Source organism: Dipodomys spectabilis, unplaced genomic scaffold (assembly GCF_019054845.1).
Source record: "Dipodomys spectabilis isolate Male_0828 unplaced genomic scaffold, ASM1905484v1 ptg000203l, whole genome shotgun sequence".
NCBI lineage: Eukaryota > Metazoa > Chordata > Mammalia > Rodentia > Heteromyidae > Dipodomys > Dipodomys spectabilis.
This window is the reverse complement of record NW_024870880.1, coordinates 4,743,546-4,770,916: the sequence shown is the minus strand read 5'-3', so window position 1 is coordinate 4,770,916 and position 27,371 is coordinate 4,743,546. Positions and strand designations below refer to the sequence as shown.

Here is a 27,371-nt window from a genome sequence, read left to right as displayed (position 1 = left end):
TGGAGGTAGATTCTCAGCCACGCCTTTGCCAGTATCAAAGATGGAGATCTCCAGTAGTGGGCAGGGAGGGGTGGCCTTCCCTTCTCTGCTCTCTGAGAAGGAATGAGGAAGTCAGGCTTCTACTCAAACAGGAGTCTGATTCCTGGGTCATCTCTGGTCGGCGATCTGAAGGATGAAGATATCTGCTCCTTGTCAGTTCTTGCTGGTGTTGAGTAGAATCCTCTCTCCTGCTGCATCTGGTGCCTTTGTCCTAGACTCTCTGTGTTGCAGGTATGGTGGCTACGGACACCACCGCCCCCACCGCAGCAGCTCCGGCTACTGGCAAGTGCTCAGATTTGTCTCCTTGACTGGATTTTCCCTCTCTGGCCTAACTCTCTGTACTGTGTTGGCACACTTGGTGTGATTCTCTGGCTTAGGACTCTTCACTGGAGCACTAATACTGCTTTCTATATGAGAGCTTGTTTAGCTTCCAGCTTCTCCTCTGCTTTCTTCCCGGAACCCTAAATTTAAATTTAAATGATAAATTCTTTTAAAATCGTTTCACTAGGGCACACGTATGGATAGATAAGTGATGTGGGCAGAATCAGAATTATTCAGAAGGTTGTAAATGGATGCTTACGTAGTTTTCTCTCGGCTGGATCATAGAATAGAGACTGTCCTAATTGGAACAAGTTAGCCTTCCGAGGTTTTCTGCATATAAACACGGCATCAACATTTTATTAGAGGATTATTCAAGATTAGCTATATGTTGATTGATAATGACTGATCATGACAGAAAGTTGAGGGAAAACCATCTACACTTCAGTGAGGTTCTGATTTGTGCTTCACAAACTGTTATGAAAGCTCTACATGAGAAATCTAGCAGCCACATTTCTAAAAAGTCCTTGGGTTGTTACACTTTCTGATATTGTCTCAATCCAAGTACTTCTCCTTGGAGTTCCATACTGTTCAATGATGCTGTATTAGCTCCTTGTTACAATTTGCAGGCTGGGGGCTGGCAAGGTGGCTCAGTGGTGGAGTGCTTGCCTTGCATGCATGAGGCCCTGGGTTCGATTCCTCAGCATCACATAAGCAAAAATAAAAAAGCCGGAAGTGGCACTGTGGCTCAAGTGGTAGAGCACTTCCCTTGAGCTGAAGAGCTGGAGGACAGCGCCCATGCCCAGAGTTCAGGCCCCACGACCAGACCTCCCCCCAAAAAATAAATAATTTGCAGACTGGTCTTTTTAATGAAATTTGTGCTTATCAAAATTGCTCTCCAAATTCCATCCACAAACTGCATACAAAATTTATCTGAAAAAATTTGTATCTGTTGATAGTGCATATACTTTTAGTTTCATTACAAATATAGAATGTAGTAAAAATTCTCATAGCAATTATACTGCACTAGCTTGTGGGCAGGCTCTAATGTAAATAATATACTGTGTTCATGTAGAGATTTTGAGTATCCAAAGTAATAAGCCTGTGGTCCTAAAACCTATACCTTACTTATATTGAGTGACAAATACCACTTCATATATGGACACAAGTTTTCCTTGTATCTTTTTAATATATATTTTTATTATAAATACTGTACAAAGGGGTTACAGTTACATAAGTAAGGTAATGAGTACATTTCTTATTGAGCATTGTTACCCCCTCCTTTGTTTTTACCCTACCATCCCTTCCCTTCACTCCTCCCCACCTTCCGCCTTCACCCATCCTCTGATAGAGTGTCTTGTATATCTCATTGTTACAATGGGTCAACCAGTATCCTTTCCTCATATCTTAAATGAAGAAATGCTGGCTTGATTTATGCTGATTCTACTTTTGTAGACACATCTAAAATCACTGGCCAAGTCCAAGAGCACATAAATGAAATGCCATCATTTTTTTGTCAGTTGGTATAATTGTGTTCTACACATTTATTGACAGGTTACAAATTACTCTCAAACTTTAAAACATTAAAAATACTTTCTTTTTTTTTCTTATTTTCTTGGCCAGGAAATCAGCAAGACCTCAGTCAGCATTTCTCTCATAGGAATTTTCACATAGGTTAGTTAAATGTATATGTAGAGTCCAGTTTTCTGAGGATTCTCTCATATGCCTAGGAATTCATGCTGGCTGTTGGAAAAAGAGCTCAAGTAAAGATGCCATTTAAAGCCTTATAACTTTACTCTTTACCAGGGTATTCTCTTGCTACTTTGGTTGAGAGTGTCTAAAAGACTAAGAATTCCGTGAGAAGAAGGGAGACACCATATGACTTATACCCAATTGACTTGCTATCACTTGTACAGCATTTTGTAAGTCAAATCTCTCTAAAACTACCAGTTTTAAGAGATAAGACGAGTGGTAAAAGAACTCTTAGAGACAAATACATCTTCAACACATATTGTTCCAAGTATTCCGTTTAGGCATATTTAACAAATGGTGAAACTTATGTTGGCTGTAATTATGTGTTTTTCTCCATGTGTGCATGTATACATGTGTATATGTATGTGTGTGAATAGTAACATACATGTGTACATTATGGCTTATATCATCATTTATTCCTTGCTAACAAATAAAGTAAGGAATCCCTAAAGTTTTAACAAAAACTGTGTAGTTAAAGTCTTAACTCTTCACTCTGCTTCTTTACACAAAGACTTTGCAACTCCTCATTAATAAAGTTTCCATAAACTCTGAAATGTACATACTTAATGCTTAATGTCTGCTACCATAAATCTTAAATACTTTATAGAAAAGTTTTATACTTGCCAAATAGTCCTTTTTTTTGGCATATTTAAGCAAAATCCCCAAAGTAAGCATATTTAAAACATTAAAACTTTTAACAAACCTTAACACTTTCTGCAATGTTCATTTTGACAGGTGCCTTGTATAGAATAATTGAATTCCTCCTCATACACATCTCTTGAACAATAAATATCCAGAATTATTTTGTTTTTGGTATGTCTATCTTGATTTTATTCTTAAATGGGTGCTTATGTAAGAAATAAATGATTCTAAAATTTCACAACAATTCTTTTGAACTTACTTTTTGTTGAATTGTCTAGTTTAATAAAATCAATAAAAATTATACTTTATATAAAAAAATGTTTTATGCTCAATTTAGCATCACATACACTAACATTGGAACAATACAGAGAAGATTAGCACACCCCAGGCGCAAGGATGACATGAAAATTCGTGGAGTGTTCCATATTTTTTACAACAGATGCTGAAAGGTATGTGGCCACAAGGGAACCGTACTGCATTCTTGGTGGGAGTGTAAACTTGTTCAACTACTTTGGAAAGTAGTATGGAGTTTCCTCAAAAGACTCCACATAAACTCCTCTATGACACAGTAATCCCACTTCTGGGGATTTACCCAAATGATCATAAACAAGACCATACTAAAACTACCAGCACAACTATGGTTATTGCAACATTATTTACGATAGCTAAGATATGGAATCAACCCAGATGCCCCATTAGATGAATGGATCAAGAAAATGTGGTATATATACACAATGGAATTCTATGTCTCCATCAGAAAGAATGACATCTCCCAATTTGATAGGAAATGGAAAGACTTGGAAAAAAATTATTGTGTAAAGTAAGCCAAGTCCAAATAAATATAGGTCCCATGATTTCCCTTATTTTCAATAACGAATATATGTCTTGGATAAGCAGAAAAGTTCAAAAGATATGTGCATATATCCAGATAAGATGATGTTAAAGAAATTGAACCCCAAGGTAGGGACACAAGTGGTTTTTTTTGTTTCTTGCTATTGTTTCTAATGTACTTATAATGTTCGATGTAATTTTTTTTTGTTTCTTTGTGTGTTTCTCCCCATGCTATAACCCCTGTTTTCTCTGTATTTGAAGTTGGTGCACTTACATCTTGTATGTATGCTTCTCTAATTTGGGGAGGGGAAGGGAAAAAATGCTCAAATAGGGATACAGGTTGGCCCATTGTAACAATGAGATGCACAAGACACTATGTTGAAAAATGAACTTTACAATTTAGGCGTAGGAAGGAAGGGTGAGGGGACTGTACTTGTGGAGGTGGGAGGGAAGGGATGGTAGGGGAAATACAAAGGAGGAGTTAACAATGATTGTTAGGAAATATACTAGTTTCCTTGTTCATGTAAATGTGACCCCTCTTCACAGTATTATTACAATAAAAAACATATAAAATGCTCTGAGATGGAAGAGTTTATTTCCTCTATTTTACCCATATAATATCGTTAACAAAGAAATTAATGCAGAACACTGATATGAAGGTAATTTGAATAAATGTGTGTGTGTGTGTGTGTGTGTGTGTGTGTGTGTGAGTGAGTGCGGCACCGCACAATCAAACACATGCGTGCGTGCAAACACACGCCATGCATGTATATTGTCGTGCTGAGAGTTTAAAATCAGGTCTTCAAGGTCTTGCTAGGCTTTTACTATCTAGCTACAATATAAGCTACATTTCAATTCCTGGCTCTTTGCTAATTCATTAAACTTTTTGAAAAATAATTTCATGACGTGTTTTTTTTGGCCCTGATTGGCGCCCAAGTGTTATCCACAGATCTCAGTCTCCTGAGCAAATATTCAGAGTAGATAGGATTATAGGTGTGACCAGCCAGAACAAGGCTTTTAGAATAATTTTTAAAATAAAAGAAAATTTACTTCAAGGGAGCCTGTTTTATCATCTCCTAATTTGAAAGCCTTTTGGAGTGATTTTATGATAATTTAATTTGTTTGGGGATTGTTAAAAGATAGAAAGTGATGATATTTAAAAGTTTTAGTACTTTTTAAAAAGAAACTGGAACTGTGGGACAGAAGAAATTTGGCTGTCTTCGGACATCAATTTATAAGCTCAGTTCTGTGCATGACATCCCAATGTCACCAACGCAGTCTGTGTTGAAGAAAAAATGTGACAGAAAACAATCACCATGGGCAATATTTGCTACGCTCTTATTTCTTGGGCAATATGAATATTGAATTGAGAGTATAAAGAATGGAGAGATTTTACCCACCTTTTTGGTATTGCTGAAAGACTTTTGGAAACTTTGACTCATTTCCTTCCTCACTGTGTGTGTCTTTGGGCCATGCACTTACTGTCTTTAACTACAATTTTTCCCAACACTACAATGGTAATAACATTAGCATTATAGCAAATGTTATCTTAAGAATTAAGAGAATAAAACTTGTGAAACACTTAACATAAACCTATGAATGATCTTTGAGTTTAGCCACCATTCTTTTTAAAATACTAAAAAGAATGTGATAAGTAGTACAGAAACCATTACATGTAGTGTGAGCAACCAGAAGTAATATCTACTGACCATGCTCTGTGTCCAAGGAAGCCAGGTGTATAACTTCTTATGCTGTAAATCAAACTGGTTATCTTATGTCATGATAGTGTAAAAATATCAGGGACAGAACGATGAGGGAATGTTGTAGACTGAGGTGAAATCCATATGAAAATGTGCAAAACTGATAAAACATGGAAGTATCTGAGCAGTATGTTGTGTTTTCCATCATTTAAGTTACATCGCAAAGATAAGGAAGACCTAGAAGAATAAAATATCTTTTTGATAGTCTATCATAGGTCCTTAGAAGGATGAATACTTTCCTCATTCTTGTAGAGGCATCGTCAGATGAGGGGAACTATATTTTTTGTTTGCTTCCTTCCATTTATTCTTCAGTTTGAAATCTGAAGAACATGAGACTGAAAGAAACCAAGTGAAATTAGCCATGTAGCCTTTAGAAAGAACAATCAAAGAAAAATAAATAAAATATATATAGCCTTGTAAAAGGTCTAACTACATTGAGTTATATAGTCTCAAGCGTTAACAGAAAATGATTTAAAAAATATCATGTTAATAAAAATTTAAAAATGTTTGGAGCTGCTTAATCTTTTTCCTTTCTACTACTATGAATTAATTATTGATTTTCTATAGAGAGATTAAAGATCAGATTAATAAGAAACTTGATTAAAAATGGACAAAAGTTCTGAATAGACATGTTTTCCAAAAAGCCCTGAAAATCGCCTGTGGATTTACAAATTTGTATTTAATACAACTTCTATGCTGGCTTAATGCTTTGTGAGCAGAAGTCATTAGAGAAATGCAATTCAAAATTGTTATGATATTACTTCTTAACTATTATAACTCTCATCAAAAATATCCAAGGAACCAGGTGTGGTGGTAAAGGCTCATAATTCCAAGTGATTGGAGGATGGAGTAAAAGGATTTGAGTGTAAGGCCAGTCTTGGGTACTGCACACAGTAAAACCTGCCATTTAAATAAACTCAAAAGGTAATAATGGCTGGCGACACTGTGGAGAAAAGGAAATTTTCTTCACTCTTGGTCAAAATGCAGGTTAGTGTTCTCATTGTAGAAAGTAGTATGCAGTTTTCTAAAGACATCCAAAGTTGAAATATCATCTGACCCACCAATCGTGTGATTATTTCTCTCTGGGTAACTCATAAATATATCTGTAGTTCATTGTTATTCACATTATTCACAACAACAGCCAAGATATAAATCGAAGTCCAGTGTTCAACTACAAACTAATAAAGCAACTGTGGTACATGCACAAATATCTTTTTCTATTGATCCCATATTCCTGTTTCCATTTGATTAACCTCCAAATTGGAAATCCAGATATATGATTTAAACAAAACTACTTATTGAGTATAAGGACCTTCTACTCTCTACATTCTTCCCCCTAAGATCACCAAATATGATGAGTCTGAAATAGTCTCTTTTTGATCTATGTTAATATTCTTTACAATATGAGTGAAATGTTTAAAAAGTAGTATTTGTTTTAGCTTAATTGATCTGAAGAGACAATAAATGATATTATCAAAGCTTAAAAATGATTTGATTTAAAATTTAGAATTCCGGAAATGGTTTTGACCACTCTGGTTACTGGATCTTTCATTACAACCTCATGAGACAATTTATACTGATAAAGCAAAAATCTGAGGTTAGACATTTATGAATAAAAAAATCATGTCATTCTGAATATGTAGAGCTACATATAAAACATAAAAAATTTAGCTTTTAATTACCTGAATATGCTAGTACATTTAATTGCAGGGTAAGTACTAGTTCTGAAATGAGATAAAATTGCACTTATTTTGAAATATAAACCTAAGTATTTATTTGAATAAAAGAAAATGTTTAAAATATCACTCATTCAAGAAATAAGATGTAGAGTTAGTTGTTTTTCATGCCAATTAAGTTCTCTAAACTTACCACAAATATAGATTAGTAAAACTAATTCATTGCTTTGTAGGGAAATAGCAATCCTGTTTCCTAAAACTCATGAAAATAACTTTTTCTGAAACAATTGCTAAGTAACTGTTTTATATTATATTGTCATGGAATCTTATTCGATAAATTTTTATTCATTAAGTTAAATAATTGGACAAAAATATAAATTATGCATAAAAAATGTTTATAGAGTTTATTTTTTCAGAAGACAGATCATGGCTCTCTTAAAGAACACTAGAAGGCAGTGTTCTTTATTAATTTTTAGTTATTTTGTTAATGGATATTAATTGTCAGAAGTGACAATTCCATAATATATTTAACATATTTGATTATACTCCCTCTATTTCCTTCTCATTACTCATTCCTCCAAAGATCTTCTGTTATTCACATAAAATTACATCTTCATATATGCACATATAAACTAACTTGGAAGATTTAAGCTAAACTGCAAGTTAATTCAAGATGTACAGTGAATTAATAGGATTAACAAAAACCTGAATATCTTTTGTTAACTTTTGAATTGAGCTATTATTATTATTATGGTTAAGGTTAGGATCCCAGACAGAATTAGAATTAGGATTAGAGAAATAGAAAATTTAGGTTCATCAAATGATGACCCATTGCAACAATGATACTCACAAGACACTATGTTTAAAATGAAGTTTACACCAAGGGGAGGGAGGAGTAAAGGAATTGGGGAGGGATGGGGTAGTGGGAGAACAAGAAAGAAGTGGGTTACAATGCTCAACAAGAAACGTAATCCTTACCTTATACATGTAACTAATCCCTCTTTAAAGCATCTTTGCAACAAAATAAAATTTTTAAAAAATAATAAAAAAATAAAACCTGACAGAAAATAAAAAAACATTTAAAAATTTATGTTCAAAATGCAAGTAAAATTTAGACCTACACGCTGAGCAAGAGTTAGGATAAATATGAAAAAAGTGGCTTGCTATTAACACGATGATTCGGTTATATGTAGGCTTAGGATTAGTCAAGGTGTGCCAGTTAGAGCGGGGTTAGGATGAGAAAAACATGTAAGACATTGTGTAAAACTGCCACATATTTTAAGAAGAATGAATGGCAAGAATGAATGAAAACCAGTCTCTGTTAATTTAAACGTTCAGATATAATTTGGTTTAAAGTGTGAGATACTTTTTTGTTCCAGTTAGGGTTAGGGAAGGATAAGCTTTAAGGTAAATTTTAGTTTTCCAATTAGAAGTAGAAGACAAAAAAATGTGCAATTGAATAGAATCTAAACAATTTTCCTTACATTAACCATTTGGTGTTAAATTCCGAATGTGATTTGGATTAGGTTTCTGGTTAACCGGTGTTGAGGATAGAGAAATGGGTTAAACTAGTGGCTCGCACCTATTATCCTAGCCACTCAGGAAGCTGTTTTCTGAGGACCGCAGCTCAAAGGTAGCCCAGGCAGGAAAGTCCATGAGACTTTTATGTGAAATTAACCACCATAAAACACAAAAGCGGTGCTGTGGCTCAATTGGTTGAATGCAGACCTTGAGCTAAAGTACTCAGGAATCATGCCCTGGCCCAGAGTGCAAGCCCCATGACCGACAAAAAGAAAAAAAAAGAAATGTTAAATATTAAGTAAAGCTGAACCCATTTTTCAGATTTCAGGAATTCAGGAAAAGCTGGGATAATGGACGTACAATGTATTTCTTAATATCAGGATTTGAGATCAATGGGTATAATGATTCCTGTTATGGAACAAAATGCATTCAGAATTAAGAGTGAAAAAATCCGTAGGGTTTACCAAAAACCTGCAATTTATTTCAAGAATTACCAGTGGAATTTCAGTTAGGCTTGCACAAAACGAGCATTTTTCATACATTTTAGAATTGGGATAAGATTAGTGTCAAGGTTATGGTTAGGATTCCAGCCATGGTTAGGCTTGGAGTGAAGGAGAAAATAAGTGAGGGTCAAATTGAAGGTAAATTTTAATATAAGCCTGATAAGAATTAGAATGAATGTAAACTAAAGTATTGCTTTTAATATTAGAATCTACTTACAATTAGGCTGATGGTTATTCTCAATGTTCCAGTTAAGAAAAATTAAGTTTAGGGTTAGAAAATGACTAAGATATTGGAAAAATTGTAATCTATATTTGGAAGGATGAGTGAAAACTAGTGTACTTGTGTGTTAGTATTGTCATATAATTTGGATTCTGATAAGGGTCAGTATTTTCTTTTGATTATATTTACTGTTATGAATAAGAAAGCTTTTAGTATAAAATTGTGTTCACTAACAAGTAAAAGCAAATATGTGAGGCTGAATAGTAACTAGAACATTATCATTATATTTATTCCTCAGTGATCATTCTTGTAGTGATTAATGAGAGTTTTCCAGTCAGGTTTATGTTGAGAGTTAGCATTAAGTAATGGACTAGATGGTAAGAAAATCTGAAACTGTTTTCAGATACAGTGGTTCAGGAAAAGGTAGAATCAATGGAAACTACAGTATTTTCCTGGTAAGAGAATTTGAAGACAAGTAATATAATGGCTCATGTTAGGGAACAACATAACTTTAGAGGTAGAGTCAGAAATTTTGCGGGAATTAGGGCAAACTGAAACTCATTTCCAGAGTTAAAACTGGAATATTCATTAGAATCATTAAAACCTAGAGTATTTTTCTTAAACATTAGAATTGGATTATCATTAGGGTGAAAATTAGGTTTTTAATTCCAGCTAGGCTTACTGTAAACATTAGGGAAATGGAAAATTTAGGGTAAAAGTGAAAGTAAATCTTAGAATAACAAGTAGAGTTAGAATTAGGATGAATGTGAAATAGAAAACTGCTAATAATATTACTATTAGAGTATGATTTGGGTGAGGGTTAACATCAATATTCCAGTTAGGGTTAGGGTTACAATAAAGACAAGATAATGAGTGAAAATACAAACTATTTTTAGAAAGATGAGTTGAAGTTAGGATGAATAAAAACAAATGTATTTGTGTGGCTTTTAGACTCCAAAGGCCATTAGTTCTAGGTTTAGGTTTACTTTCCTAATTCCGTTTAGGCTTAGGGTTAGGGAACGGTAAGCTTTAAGGTAAAACTGAGTTTCTACTAACACTTTCAAGTAAATTAAGTGTGAAATTTAACAAAAACTACAGAGTTTCCCTAATTTTCCTATTCAGGGTTCAATAGGGTTAAATTTAGAGTTAGGTTTCTAGTAAGGTTTAGATATATCATTAGGGTTTGGAAGGAGCATAGATTTTAAGTAAACCCGCAACTTCTTTTTTGATATACTAGAGTTCAGTAAAAGTTAAGATCAATGGAAACTATGGTATTTTTCATGATATGAGAATTTGAGGTTAATGATTCCTAATAGGGAACAAGATAGATTTCAGAGTCCAGGTTAGGAAATCTGTAGGATTTGGAGCAAATTGCAAATCATTTCAAAGACAATGGGTATCTGTAAGGATGTATCTAAACTGGAGTAATTTCCATTAATTTTAGGATTGGGTTACTATTATCATCACGGTAACTCTTAGGGTTTTGACCAGGATTAGAGTTAAGATTAGGGAAATTGAAGGTTGAGAACTTGAGAGACTTACTTCATTTGTGTATATATATGAACTATTCTAAGGCTTTAACTCAAGGCTTGGGTTCTGTTCTTGAGCTATATTCTGTAGGCTACGAGCCATGAATCCACTTCCAGCTTTCTTTGGCAGTGAATTGGAGACCAGAATTGCACAGACTTTCCTATCCAAGCTGATACTGAACTGAGATCCCAAGATCTCTGACTTCTGATTAAAGTTAGAATTAAAGGCATGAGCTACTAGTGCCCGGGAAAGTGCTTGACTTTTATTGATTGTTTTTACTTATGTTCAAGATCAAGTCTTGAATTCAATATCTGAGAGCGTTGGTCACGAGGTAGCCAATGCCACTTTTACCATATCAACTAAAATGATTATGTTAAATAGCTGGAAATCATTAAATTTTCTTCAGATGATAGGCATCATTACTGTTGTTCTAAAACTCATCCTAACGAAAAAATATTTATAGACCCTAGAGATGATCTGTGCACATTCTCATGCTTTGCCTCTAATTACATAACATTTTAGGGACATGATTTTTAATCATTATTTTGAGTTATCATTAAATAAAGCAGTTAATGCGTACAGTATACTTTGATCAATGCCAACCCTTTCAACATTCTCATCCATCACTCCTCTATGAAAATCTTCCTTCATTTTTCTTAATTTTGTAGGAAATTTACTGGATTCCTCTCTACTGTTCCTCCAATTCCTCTTCTTCATTCTATCTTTTCTCCCTTTACCTCTCTTTTGACTACCCACTTCCATATTTTCCATCAACTGTACTCCTAGGTATTTACCTGAAAGTTTACAAACCAGGATATAGTTAAAGTTTCAGCACAACCATGCTTACTGAATCAGCCCAGATACCCTTCAAGTGAGAAATGATTGAAGAAAATGTAATACACACACACACACACACACACACACACACACACACACACACACACACACACACACATTGGAAATTCTACTTACCCATCAGAAAGAATATTGTACCATTTGTATCTCTCATCTCTCATTTCTCTTATTTCTTCTGCCTGATATCACATTGTCGCCTTACTGTCCCTGTACTGCAGTAACTGACAAATGCAAACTGATGTAAAAGATTTTCAGGGTTATTGTCTAGCCATAGATTTCTGAATACAAGTTCTTTGCTCCTTCTCTTTGTATATTCATGCCTTTGAGTAGTGATTGTGCAGATTCATTTGTACCATTTGCTACACAGAAAAGAGATGAACTACTTGCATATATATTTACATACATGTATATACATACATACATGGATATATGCATTTTATGTTTTCAAGAATTATGGAGCTAACAAAAATCACATGCATTTTCCTTTCTGTTCAATTCTTTCAAGCCTAAATAACTTTGTCTCTTTTGAATACCTGATTTTAAAGAAATGTCACCATCTCTGATCTGTCAGTGGCCTTGAAATTAGATGTTTAAATAGAACAAACTTATTTAGGCTTTTTGGTGCAAGAGAGGAGGATGACTAGGGTTCTATCCAGGAGTTCTCTGCTTGGTAGACAGGCATTTTTTTGTATAGCACCAAGCAGCTCAACCACTGTTGCCATACTTCTAGTCCATATTATTTGCTTGAGTTCTTGAATTTTTGCATTGTCAGGACTAGCTGAAAAATCAAAAACAGGCACAAATCCTTCTCTGTGACTGAGCCCAGCTGGAGGCAGGAACTTTTATTTCCACAGATATGTTCAAAATCACATTTGTTATAAAAATTACTAGATGAGACCTTCATGGGTGAGGTGATAATGGGTTTCTGGTGGAGCTCTGTCTGGTTTAAGGGAGGAGTTGGTATTGGTACAGCCTGTATGTTGGAACAGGACAGGGTGAAGGCCAGTGTGTGTAGGGCTTTGAGACATCAGGGAGGGAACAGGAAGGACTAGACTTGTTAGGAGAGGGGTCTCTTGTGGAGTAGGTGGGACTTAGGACGGACGCTGGCAGGTGGACAGGTTTTCACTGGAAGTAGGTTGGGTCACCGGGGAGGAGGCTGTTTGGGGCGGGGCTTTGAGAAGGAAGAATGAGGCTACAAAGGAGGAGGTTACTTAGACGAGGGGATTTGGTGGAACACTGTGAGCCCTTGTGGGATATGTAGGGTGAGGTTTCCCATAAGGCAGGGCAGGGAATGGAGGCAAGAGGTTGACAGAAAGTGGGGATACTGGAGCAGGAATGTGGAGCTATGAGGGAGTGGCTTTTCATGGTGTGGCTTTGAGAGGGCAGGGTGGTACTCAGAAGACATAGGTTAGCAAGGGGCGGGGTTTCTCATGGAGAATGGCAGGCCTTTGGGAAAGTGTGTTAGGGTGGTTGTGGGGTTTCCAGCAGAGCAGGATGTAGTCACAATGTATGGAGGCATTATTAAGGACCAGGGCTTTGTGAGAGCAGTGATAAGATCCAGTGCACTAGACTAGGTAGGATGGGGTTTCTGGTGTAGCCAGTCACCACTTCGTAAAGAAGAGTAAGATTGGATGAGTATTTCAGTGTTGTAAGGCAGGACATGGATTATGGACAGGATTTCCAGCAGGGCAAAACAACCTTCCAAAAGGGACTATGGAGGGACTGGGATTTACAGTTGAGTCTAGTGAGCCTTTCAGAGGGAGGCCAACTGGTGCAGTGGTTTCCAGTGGAGCAATGTGGGTGTCCAGAAATGGCATTGTGTGGTGGGGGTTTTCTAGTGGGGTTTTTCAGGAGCAGGGCAGGGTTTGGAGCCATGGGGCTAGTTGGAGGAGGGGCTTTAAGAAAGAGTGGAAGAGCTACAATTGTGTAGGGTAATTTTGGGCAGTGTATCTGGTGGAGTAAGATGTGTAACTGAGGGAGGAGCCAATGGGGGCAGGATTATCTGGAGAGCAAGGCAGGGCATTGAGAGAGTAGATGTGGGAGGTAGAGAGGCTTGTGGTGGAGCAGGGCTGTCTTTTTTTAAATTTAATTTAATTTTATTTGAGAACATATCGTACAGAGGGGTTACAATTACATAGGCAGGATAATGCATACATTTCTTACCAAGCATTGCATCCTCCTCCTTTGTTTACCCTTCACCTCCCTTCCCAGCCCTCCTCTCTCCCCCACCCAATCCTTCCCCGCCTCCCCTGCCCCACACTGACATTGTAAAGCTCGTTTTTGACATGACATTTTGTACTTTCAAGGCAGGAAATGGGCTGTGTGAGAAGCTTCTGGCCAAGCAAGGCAGGGTTTCAAGGGCAGTTATAGGGAGCTGAAGGGTTTTTGGTATAGCATGATGGACTTTGTGGGAAGAGGTAGGTTCAGGTCTGTGTCTGAGGAATTAGGTCTCTTACAAGTAGGCTAGTTATAGGCTGAGTATCTGATGAAACGGGGTGGGGGGGCGCTGGAAAATACCACAAATATTCGTTCTTTGAACTTATTTTTAATTCAAATATAATAGAGGTGGTTTTAGTGGTGCACGCGTTTAAATCTAGGTATTTATAAGGTTGAAAACAGAAGATCGTAGTTTCATGCTAGAGCAGGTAAATGGACCATGAGACACTTATCTTTAACTAAGAACCAAAAAGCTAAAAGTGGACCTGTGGCTCAAATGGAAGACTTGGCAGCCTGAGCACAAAAGAAAAGTAAAAAAAAAAAAACCAAGGCCACAAATTTAAGGCATAATATTAGTACTCATATACTATATATTTATGGTTCCTAAAATATTCTGTGAGTTAATTTGTCAAAACCTGTTCATACATTACATATGAGGTGTGAAATAGTAGGTCAGTCTGAAATGACTCCAAGATATTTTGACAAGGCAACTAGAAGAATTATCAATTAAACAAATCGTAATGAGGGATAGAATCAAAGCTCACTTTGGGTTCTTTTGAATTTGTTAAAATCAATAGCTAGGAGTTGTCAGTAGACATGATGCTATTAAGGACTTGAATTAAAGAAAGAACAGAGCTGAAGATAAAAAAAAACGAAATAATTACATGTACTCAGTGGTAACACTCATGAGAAAGAAGATTACAGAACTAAGCCCTGGGATACACAAATATGTATAACATGACAAATGAAGAAAAACCATCATAAGTATGTAATACAGACTAATATGGATATGTATTTTTAATGTTTAAGGGCTATGAAGTGATTGTGTGATGACCTAAAATTTTAGAAATTGTTAAGGTCAACTATCTCTTGGGCATACCAGAGCAGATAGTTTAAGTAAAACAGGGCCACAATACAGTGTCTGGATTTGCTAACATGAAAACAGGTCAATATTTGGAAAGCTATTTTTTGGACATGTGGTTGGAGTGACAATTGCTGCAGTTTGTTCAAGTGTAAGTAGAAGGGACAGTTTTAGCACAATAATAGAAATCTTTCCAGGATCTGGTAGAATTTCCCACTGTCTTCAATTTCCATTTTATTCTGAGAACTAAAATGTCATTACTGGAAGCCATTCCCAAATTGTGTCTTTGGCAAGTTATCAGATATTCATTCTATCACATGTCTGAATAATAGAGAATGGGACCAGGTCTCCATTGAGTACTCACAGTAGACAGGTTTCTGGACATTCTCAGGAAAAGCCTTCTGCAATTCTGGGATGGATAAGGCTGGATAATTTGCAAAACAACCATCATAGATGGAAATTATTCTGCTAATTTGACCCCTGAGATATTGGATGTTTTATCTGCATTGTATTGATTTTTATGAATCAGTTAATCAGATTCTTCATACTATATGATGTTACTAAATTGTGAAATGCATGTTTATTGCATTTCCTTTGTATAACATATAGTATGTTTTGAAATTTGGTATAAATCATTCATGTTTTTATTTTTTTCAATATGGATTATTCCTAGTTCTCAAGAGTGAGGAAATGCTTTGGAACTTTGTAACTTGAAGTCATATTTTGCCATGTGTCATATATTTTCCTTATACAGTGTTGGTAATAAATTATATGTAATTTATTTTTTATTTTTATTTATTTTCTATTGCAGAGTTTGAACTTGGGTCCTGGGCACTGTTCCTGAGGTCTTTGGCTCAAGGTTATCTCTGTACAACATTGAGCCACAGTATCAAATTTAGTCTTGATTGATTAATTGGAGATAAGTATCTCATGGCAACTTTTCTGCCCAAGATGGCTTTGAACTGTGATTCTCAGATATCCGCCTCCATATTAGCCAAGATTACAGGCATGAGCTACCAGCACCTAGCTATATGTAATTTCAACTGTAGTTTTCTTCAAGTGTTTCATCCTGCACTGAAGTTTATTTTTCTGACAAACTTTCTAATAAATATGCAATCTATTTAATTTTGAAAAGTACTGCTGCAACCCCCACTTATTTGTGGCATTTCTGAAATCCAAGTTCCTCTGTGTGTCAGGGTGGATACTTTTTCCTGTAACAAGTATTGTTGTTGAACACATGACATCTGGCTACTAAGAGAACAAAGGATGTGAAGCTACAGTAGCCAGATAAAGAACTCCCAGGACAATTCATGGGCAACTCATGTACTCCCTGTGTAGGTGCATAGGGAACATAGAAAAGACATTATTTTTGGGGGGGGGGCCCGGAGGTGGGGCCTGAACTCTGGGCCTGGGTGCTGTCCCTCAGCTCTTCAGCTCAAGGCTAGCGCTCTACCACTTGAGCCACTGTGCCACTTCCGGCTTTTTTCCTTTTGCTTATGTAGTGCTGAGGAATCGAACCCAGGACCTCATGCATGCAAGGCAAGAGCTCTACCACTGAACCATTTTCCCAGCCTGAAAAGAAATTATTATACTTGAAATTTGATTGAGTGTGTGTGCACATAGATGTTGACTTAATTATCTGCTGTTATAGTTTTACACATTCACTAGTATAAAACAATATTTCATATATATATATATATATACATATATATATATATATGTGTGTGTGTGTGTGTGTGTGTGTGTGTGTGCTGATCACAGTTTCCAGAATCCAGAGGTCCACCTCCATGGGCACTGCTTGCCTATGTTGCTCTTTGGGTAATAAGAATGAAACCTGGAATTGTCCAGTGGTAGAGAAATTACTCAGAGATTCAAGCATTCGTCTTTCAATATGTTGCTTGTTCCTAACTCTAAAATTAGGAAATCTGTTCATATATAATACATGTTACATTATAATATATTTATTATACTATAAAATGTATAATATATTGTACAATATACATTATATATAATACCTGACAGAATTATATATTTATAAGGAAAAAAATAATAAACACATCAATGTCCATACTTTCCTAGTCATGATTAAGTTCAGCAGAGTTAGGTGCATTATATCTCAACAGGAAAACTCTACTGAAGTTCTGATGACCTTGAACTAGATAAGAATCCCTGTTAAAATAAAAACTCTTTCCTCAATTATGAGAAAAGATAAGTTTGGAAGGTTTTTTGTGTTTTTTGGTTTTTTTTTTGGCAGGTCATGGGGCCTGAACTCTGGGCCTGGGTCCTGTCCCTCACCTCTTCATCTCAAGGCTAGTGCTCTACCACTCGAGCCATAGCACCACTTCTGGGTGAGGAATTGAACCCAGGGCGTCAAGCCTGCAAGGCAATCACTCAACCAAGGAGCCCAGGTTTGGAAGTTTTTGAGAAGAGGAATTTGGAATTTGCTTTGCATCCTTGATTAGTAATGAATAGGTATCATTTTGCTCCAAATTTTGTCTCCTTTTATGTTACCTAGACAGTTACACAGGATCATCATTCCATCGCATATCTTTAAGTCCTTCTTTTATTTCTTTTTATCATTATTGTTTTTTGTTGTTGTTTTGATGATCCTGAAGCTTGAACTCAGGGCCTAGGTAGTGTCCCTGAGCTCCAGACTAGCGCTCTACCACTTGAGCCACAGCATTACTTCTGGCTTTTTCTGCCTGGGCTTGCTTTGAATCATAACATTCAGATCTCACCTTCCTGGGTAGCTAGGATTACAGGTGTGAGCCACTAGTGCCCAGCAAGTCCCTCTCTTTTAGATATTATTCTAAAAGCCTCCTATCCAAGGTCACTCCTCAGATAGTAAATAGACCTCTGCCAACAGTTCCTTCACACTCTCATCTCCTGTTCTGGCTGTTATGTGTCTTTTCCATGTTATCATGAACCTACTTCACTGTTTTCTTCCTAATCCATGATTGTACATGCGTTACTAATAATTACCTAAATTTAGTGGCTATACACCCTAAATTACTCAACCATTAATTTCATTTATTTTTTTTTTCAATATGATTGTTCTTCCGTACCAATCTGTGCTTATACTCACCTTCTCTACCTCTTGGCATGTGCAGAGCCTTGGTCTTTTCTACCTCCAAAACAAGAGGTTTGCCAAAGAATAGCCTACAATATTCCTGCTTAGGATTCAGGACAAGTAGTTGAGTGTCTGAAAGAAGCAATGCATTCTTGGCATGGGAAGGGGTGGGAGAGACAACAGCCTAGAGGGCGAACTGGTAGACACAACATTTAACAACTTCTTTGGGGAAACTGACCTCCCACACGGTGGCAGTGAGAAAACTCACCTATTGAATTTTCATATATAAAGGAAGTTGTCATGTCTCACTGCACAACTCACTTTTATTCAAAGAGAGAATCATTCTTTTGTGTACTCCTTAGGCCCAGTCTCACTTTATCTCCATCGTAGACTTTGCCCAGACTCTGTTCCTACTAGAAGGTGCCTGATGAGGAGGAAAATATGATCTTTTGGCTTCTGACTGGCCCTGTGAGGACTGAGATCACTTTTAGTATTGAACCTATTCCTCCTGACAAAGCTGTGGTGAGTGGTGGGAAAGTTCATTCTCTGAATTATGCCCTAGGACCAAATCTCTTCAGAGAAAGTCAAGGAAGGATGAATCCTGCCTGAGGGATTGAGATTCCTTATTTCCAAAGAGGTCAATTAATATCTGATTCTGAGTCCCAGGTGGAGGTTTTTTACCAGATCCTCCAAGCTAGAGTGGATGTTCCTCAGATTCCAGACAATCCTCATATTTCTCTAGCTCTTTCTCATAAACCAAAAGGACACAGGAGTTGAGTTCAGAAACAAGGTGAAATGAGAGTAGCAGAAGAATTATTGGCAGGGAAAAGAATTAGTAATTTTTGGTGAAAAAAAGGGCTCAGAAAATCTAGGATCACTCACATCATTTGGGAATCACATCATAAGATTAGGGAATAAAAGTAATAAATTACTGCCTAAATTAGTAACTCCACTGCTCTAACTACATTACGAGTACTCTGTCAAAAGGTAGCTGTCCTAGCTCAATGTTGATGAGCAAAATGGAGCACATTTTTTCCTCACAATGTTCTACTGAGTATCTTCATCCATGCCCCAGGTTGTTCTTACTCTCTACTTCTCTGTTACTTTCTTTTGCTGGATTCAATCAATGATACTTGAATGTGTTATCATCTTCAGACATGTAATCACATTTTCGTTTAATCCATTTGTTATATATTAAAACAAATTATGGGGAAATATATGTCTATTGTACATTTTCTTCCATGGCATACTTATTTGATGTTATTAAGTATTATTTTAATTGTTTCATTTTTAAAACTTGACTAAAATATTTTGTTAGTATTAAAACTAATCAGTTGCACATTTCTAAAATTTTTCCATGTCTGTTTTTTTTGTTATTAAGCTTCTAACATTGTCTTGTCCCCCAATTGTTGCCTTCTTAAAATTGGATCAAATTTCAAACTGTATATGATGGTCCTTTATGTGTTCATTGATATATTTAAATTTCTTCTAATATCCACATACTATAGGATATCTTCAACATCTAAAAATCAATATGGAGGTCCCTTTTAAAGAAAAACAAGAAGCCACGAAACCTGTGAAATTAGGATTAGGTATACATCCAAAAATATATAGCAGTGATATTGGAAAAATTCACTTTTCTTATATACCAGAACATGTTTATAGTTATGAATAGCATATTTCCTTTATTCCCTCTTTTTTGTGCATCTTGGTTGAATGCACAGCTTTCTTTCTTGCTGCCATGCACATGGATATTGATGTTGATATATATTCCTTCTTTATATATCAAGGTTGCAGTAAAGGTCATCAACACATGTGTCTTTTTGGTATTGTCTAAACTTCCATTATGATCATTATAGGTTGCACTAGTTTACAATACCACAAAACCAAATACAGTTCCTAATTTATTTCTACCTCTCCAGATGTTTATTTATTCGAGTCGTGATAGCTATTCTGGTGTATAGGATGGGATTTCAGAGACTTTCCTATTTATTTTCCTTTGTATTTACTATGTGGATAAGAATCCCAAACATTTCATTTATTTATTAAGCACTTACATTTGTACTGCATTCCTGATCAGTGTCTTTCTTTTTCTTTTGTTATTTGATCAGTTTTTAAGTTCTATAATATTTGATTTTTTTCCACATTCTAAATAATCACTTCAGTAAGAAGATTTTTTTCATTGCTGTGGTTCACAATTAACTAAAATGAACAGATTGTACATTTATACCACTGGAATTTTTTGTTGGTTTTACAGCCAGGAAAATGTTTCAATAAAGATTCTGAACTTTTTTCACTAGACAGACTGAAATGATAGTATCTCATATTAGCCTAAACTAATCTCAGAACTAACAGTCACAGCCTGGGCCACAACAGTCTGGGCTAAGTAAATCCACTAACACAGCACATGCTGCATTTAAAAAGAGCAAAGGGCTTCATAAAAGTTAGAAGAAAAGCACCCCATTTATGAAGCAAATTCTGAAGTTCACAAGCAGATATTAGGAATCTGAATATTAAGATCTAAAGATAAAAGTGTATAGAAGAACAAATTTAGAGTTCAGAATCCGGGAGAGGGAACAACCACTAGATACCAAACTCAATGCTGAAGGGAAGAAGTGTTTTGCACCAAAGCTCAGCTGTGTCTGACTTTCTCACACCAAACACACACACACACACACACACACACACACACACACACACACACACACACACACCAAGTGGGAGACCTTAGCCAAAGTATAGCCATTTTGGACTTAGTCCATTATGAAGGCCTATACTGAAAGTATACATTGTGAAGGCATTTACTGAAAGTACCCATTGTAAAGACTTTTACCGAAAGTTAGGACTCAGGTTCCTGGAAACACCATGAAATGTCCCAATAACATTCTTCCCATAACTCCCCTAGCAATAGCCATCAGCAGATGACAGGAAGGTACCTAAAGCTACACATGTTTCTTAAGATTCCATATTTAACATAATTTGTTTTTTACTGCTAAGCTTACACATATTAGTCAAAAATATTGTTAAAATATTAACTCATTAAATGTCAACCAATCATGTAACTGACAAGCTATGAACCCACTTACCTCAGCCCTATGCCCTATAAAAAACCTAACTGAAGATTCGGAGTTCTCAACTCTGACCCACTGTGATGCTGACAGTTGTGAGTCCATGCTCGAGCTTGCAATAAATGACCCTCCTGTGCTCACATCGGAAATGGCTCCTTGGTGGTCTTTGGGGATCGTTATCTCAGCACAAGTCTAGTGTACACAGAGAACCCCAAGGGCAGCTGTATCTGGGACAATGAAGCTTTTCCCTCTTCTAAGCTGAAATTGGGGTACGCTTTGCCTGGAGGATAGCACCCTGTGAGCCCTGCATGCATGGTGAACCAGACGTGGGAAGCCCTGTGAGCATCTCCGGGATGGCCTCTTAGAGGCCTGGAGAAGTTTACTCCTGTAGTTGGACATGGCACGAGGCAGGAGGACAGTGGGAATCCAGAAGATGGGAGAGGCACAGGAGCAAATGTGCCTAGCTGTGGAGACTCCTTGGCCATATTAAGGTATTTCCCAGCCCACACATAGCAGCCAACACGCAAATCCCCAGAGGCCACTTCTCTGGGGGACAGTCCCTGGTCCTGATCCAGAGCCAGAACTTCCCCAGTGGATCTGTACCTGGCTAGGGTGGAGCAGTACCCACCAGCCATTCTCCTCTTTTCTGCTGCACCTAACCTCCCAGCAGCTGCCCAGTCCCCAGCACTCATGGCAGGCCAGCTCTGTGAGGCAGGGTGAAGCTGTGCCTGTGATTCCTGGTGCCTGCTTCAAGGCGAGAGTGAGGCCCAGTGGACAGCAGCGCTGGCCCTCACTCACTTCAAGTGCCTCCAGAGAGGCATGACCATCACTGGTTCAGCACTGCTGCCCTCCCCACCCCCAGAGTTTACCTACAAGTCCCTGCCTTTTTTCTTGAAATTCTTCAGCCACTGGTTGTCTCATTTCTCATTGCCTATTTGGGTGGGATTTGAGACTCCTTCCTCTCCTCACCCAGCCACGAGGCCCCAGGGGCCAGACTCCACACCTCACAGACAATCTCCAGAACCCAGGTGCCTTTGGGGCTGCTGCTTCCTGAGTCATTGGCCTATTGCCTCCTTCTTCCCTTCACCAGCCTCTGCCAGGGCCTCCCATACTCTCCCTACCACCCCCATCCCCAATCCCAGCTTGGCCGCCTCCAAGACCTCCCCTCTTCTCCACACAGCTCCCAGTGCCAACCCCAGCAGGGCCACTGCTCTGGGGAAGACAACTGTGGGCCTGGCCCAGTAGAATCAAAGGTTCCACAATGTGCATCCGGCTTAGAAATGGAGGCAGCATAGGTCACTGATCAGTGTCTTTCACTTCGCTTACACAAATATTAGTTGTATTAATTTGATATTTAATTTTGGATTTTGCAACCTCTTATTAAGCCTTTGAAGAATAGCTGGTAGAAATATAGTCCCAAAATTCGGATTGTCTCTTGTTTAATTCTTTTGAGATTCAAAGATGTTTAAGTAGTTATAACCATCTTGAACTCTCATTTCTATAGCAGAGTCTGTTCAGAAAATAATTGCTTAAGCATCTGTTATCAATTACTTAAAAGACTTGAAACTTTTAAAGTTTCAAATATTACAGGAAGATCTTTGATTCATGTTGAATGGAAGTGAGTAGGTTGAGCTGTTGCATACATTCTTGTGTGTTCGTGTGTGTGTTTGTGTGTGTGTGTGTGTGTTTATGTGTGTGATTGTGCGTCTGTGTGTAGGGGGGTATATGTGTATCATTGAAATAAAGGATAAGGATGTTGAGCCCTGGTCTGCACTTGTTTCCTTCTTCTGAGGTATACATTATGGCGTTTTTGTTGGTGGTATGCTCTGATTGCTTGCCTTTGCCTGATGTGCACATTCCAGCTCAATTTTTCAATTAAAGCTTCTTTTTTTATAATTCAGCATAAAGGGCTCTGATAGTGTTTTGTCTTTAGTCTGCCATCTAATATCTTCCTTTCCTCTTCAAAAATTAACATTCAATATAAATTTTATCTCCTGACTGATTTTCCCTTTAATTTGCGTTTTGAAATAAGTATTATAAGTCCTTTAATCTCTGTATTTATGAAGAAAAGTCATTTTGAATTCTCTGTTTAGTGTAATAACACCTGGACACATTTGTTAGCATCAAGACCTTAAAATTACTTTTTTAGTTTTAGTTTAAAATACATCCTCCATGTTTACAGCATGGGGAGACAAACAATTCCTAGTAACAATGATAACAGTTTTATTCATTAAAATATCAGATAATTCATAATTTTGATTATGTCTAGTGCTCAGTGATTTGCTTGATAGACCTTAGCACAAAAATACCGCTTATGGGAGCTGAGAAGGTGGATAAGTGGTAGACAGCTTATCTTGAATGTACGAGACCCTGGGTTTGATTCCATAGCACCACCTAAGCAGAAACAGCTAGAAGAGGTACTTTGGCTCAAGTGCTAGAGCAGTCTTGAGCTGAGGAGCTGAAGGACAGCGACAGTTCACCATCATCAGCAAATTAAATAAATAAAACTCATACTTAAGTACATGAATTTCAAAAGTTGATTACCATTTTAGTTAGGGGCAGGGTGCCAAGACACAGCAGAACTCTGTTGCAAATCTTTAAGAAGGATTTCAACACCTAACAAATATTAAAACCAGAAAGTAAAACATTATCTCTGCCAACAACATATAGAATTTCTACTCAAAGAGAAACCAGTACTAAGAATGAAATACTTGTTATAACATTTTTTAAGAGATTATGGCTTTATATTAATTATCATATATATTGACTTTCAAAAACTCCATTGGTGGGCCTGAGTCTTAAGGGCACCTACAATAACTGGAGGAGAGAATCATCAACCTCGATTTTTATAATTGTTATTATATTTTTAAAATTGTTATATGGATAACCATTTTGTAAGTCAGGTAATGAGTTAATTTCTTGTTTGACAATCCCATCCCTCCTGTCCCTGTCCACAGTGGTATAGCTCATTGTGAACACAATAGCTACAGTGTACAAGTGCTGCATTTGTTTCCCTGTTCTCCTTGACTATCTCTGGTTCCCTCAATGCCATAAAAGAGTAAACTAGAACAGAAAAATCCCTCTTGTTTCCAATTCCTGGAATACATTTCAATATAAACATCAATAGTTTTATGAGAGTGTCTGGCTCTGTACACACATCCCAAACACGTATACTTCCTACACCCAGTCATAACCCCCACCTGATTCTAAGGTCCAAACAGTAATTCTTTTCACTTTCCACACAGGAAGAAACTGAGATTCAGAAAGATTATGTAAGTCACTGGAAATACTGGGCTGACCATACTGGCTCACTCTTATACATTACCTATTCCAGAGAGTAAGATCTGAATATCATCATTTGAAACCAACCCAGGTTGACATATCCATTACATGTTTATCTCCATTTAACCAGAAGAAAGCGAGAATTGTGTTTCATGTGGTAGAGCTAGAATGCCACCAGACATGAATGGGAAATCTAAAGAATATTGACAGTATGATGATTTTAAGAACTAATGCTCACCCATACATAATCTCAGACACCACACACACACACACACACACACACACACACACACACACACACACACACACACACCAAAATCACACTCCTTAAAACAGATGTTAGTACTGAAATCCAAATAGTTTTTTGTTAATTGTATAAGTTTTATTTTTAGCTTTAGTGAGTTTTGACTTGATAGTTTCTACTAATGAGCCATAACCTAGAACTTTGTTATAATTATACCCATATCTGTATTCAGAGGGACATTCTCCTAGTTAATTCTTCCTCCTTTTTCAGCAATGATAAGTTTTCTCTTCTTGGTCCAGTTTCTTTTTGGGATCTAAATCTCTTAGATTTTTCTGTCTTGCATGGTCTGTAAGTTCATTGATCCAGTAGATCTCAGCCATCCCAATAACCTGGACAGAACCTGCCTTGGGAAAAGTGTTCTAAGTTCACCATTCAGTGGAGGTTGTTAGTACTCACACATAATCACGTTCTCTTCAGAATTTGGAACTTGTTAGGTCCAGGAATTCAGGGAAAGCACTCATTGTGTGCTATTTCATGCTTTTTAAATTTAATGGCAGCTTCCCACCTATTGTCTACTTTAAGCATTGTGTGAAGAGAAGGATTGCCCTAAGAGACAGAAGCACTACTAACTGTTGCTCTCAAAACACAGAAGGAAGGAAAGAAGTTCTGAAGGAACAATAGAGCCTAGAAACTGATTTCATAGAAACTCAAACTGCCTTTCATCTTACCTTCAAAATAGAAAGTCAGAGATTGCAGTTACTTTTAAGCTCCATTTATATTCCTGAGAAGGGGTCACCCTTCCCCTTTGCCCTTCTGACAATTTACATCAGGAGCTGGTGGGACGATGTAACAAGAACACATAGAGTTTGTGCCCGGGATTAAAAACTCTTTTTTGTGATCATAAACATTCCACCACTTCTTGAATTGGGTCTGAGTGGCAGAAGGAAATAAGGTTAGACATTCAGAAACTTATAATTACTTCTAGGTTTCCTATCTAAACTCATCCTTTCCCACCCCTCAGAATCCTAATTCCCAACTGTGTAGACACCCTTACACTCTGTTTTCCTGGAGCATTTGAGTGTGGGGCATCATCTCCTTCTTATGTGTACTGCTTTACAAATGGAGATTTTCTCCTAGGCTCAAAATTATTTCATTGATTGGGGCATTGTGCAATATGCTAAACAGAGAGTTACCTGGAAGGAAGGTCCTAGAAGACAAAACATCTACTAGGACAATGGAAACCCCTGGTTTGGCATGCTTAATGTTTTAACTTGTAAACTGAAGTAACAGGAGAAAACGACACACTAAGAAATCTGCCAATTATGCCAAATAAAGAGATATGATGAAGGTCAGAGAAAGGACATTGATTTCATGGTGGTCATGACAAGAGAAAACCTTACCACACCTTCAAAATACTAATCCATACTCCCTTAGTTTTTTGTTCACCCATGTCATTAGGTCTGAGTTGTATGTTGGAGACCTCAGGACTTGCAGAACAGGAAGATCTCGGGGAGAGCCTAACCTTGGTCTGCCATTTTGGACATAAAATAACTAGTTTGATGAAAGCCCTTAGTAATATACACAAATATGTGCATTTGTCCTACTACTCTTGATAAGTACCCCTCACTCTATTGTCTTTAGTTTGGTCACTTGCTGACATAGCAGCTGTCTGGTAGGTCCATTGTGACTTCACTTTATTCACCAGAAATGGAGAAGGAGAGACTGACCAGAACACATTTGCATCTTTCTCAATGAGCAGTGAATGGCAGGGGAGTATTTAGGAAGCTCCCCATGTTCTCAGTTAGCTAGTATCTCCTAGATTCCAGCTCAAATCTTGATAAACAGATACAGAAGTTACTTGTTGTACCAGATTCACAGCTAGAGAGGTAGATGAGAAAGTGGAAAGGCTTGGTGTTAAAGCCACAGGTTGATATAAAGCAGAATTCAAAGGATGTGGAGATGAAGCGAGCTACGTGGAAGGGAAAGGAGAGGCAGCTGAAGCAGAAGAGCATCTAGAGAGAGAAGATAGAGCACATTTGAGGACACCTGAACATCAAAGTATCCCATCTGAGGTACAACAGTCTGGTTGTGCTGAGCCACAGAAAAAAGTTGGAAGAACATCAACAAGTGCTCTTGCCCATTTCTAGGGAGTTCCCAGAAAGACAGGGCTAATTGGTAGCTTCCCAGAGCACTGCAGCTGAGCACATCTCAGATTCCTTGCTACCATGATCATTGACATTGGAGAGTAGAAGCAAGAGTTGTATGAGGTGATTGCAACTCATTATTTGGAGGCTGTTCTGCAGCATTGTGGAGTGTGGTCTCTCAGGATGCTTAGGGCAAAGATCCTATAGCTGGTGTCAAAGAATGCAATCTACTTGGAGTAGACATTTATAGATGGCACATGCCTGAACACAACAAGCTGATAATGAGCTGCTAGAGGTAGTTTCCCTAAAGATCTAACAGCCAAAACTGGACAAGCACACCCAGAGCTCTGCACCACATCAGGACACCATGCCAATTGCTTCTACATAGTACTGGCTACCCAGTTTGCACACCCATGACCTTGTTACCCTGGTCGTGCCCCACAATCCCTCACAACTTTTACTCTTTCACTTTGTCTATGCTTCCTAGTCCCTGCTAAACAGTTCTGGATACCTGTGTTAGCTACCCCAACCCCTGCTAAACAATTTCCTGACACTGGACCTCAGCAATTACAGTCACGGTTAACCTTTACCTGGTATCCTAGTTTCTCCTACTCTTTT

General features: G+C 37.4%; 1 non-coding gene across 1 annotated transcript; it reads left to right on the top strand.

Moving 5' to 3' along the window:
- Nucleotides 1-3,075: 3,075 nt before the first annotated feature.
- Nucleotides 3,076-3,182, top strand: LOC122122068. The gene has a single exon (XR_006150105.1). It is a non-coding gene; the product is annotated as a U6 spliceosomal RNA (small nuclear RNA).
- Nucleotides 3,183-27,371: the final 24,189 nt, after the last annotated feature.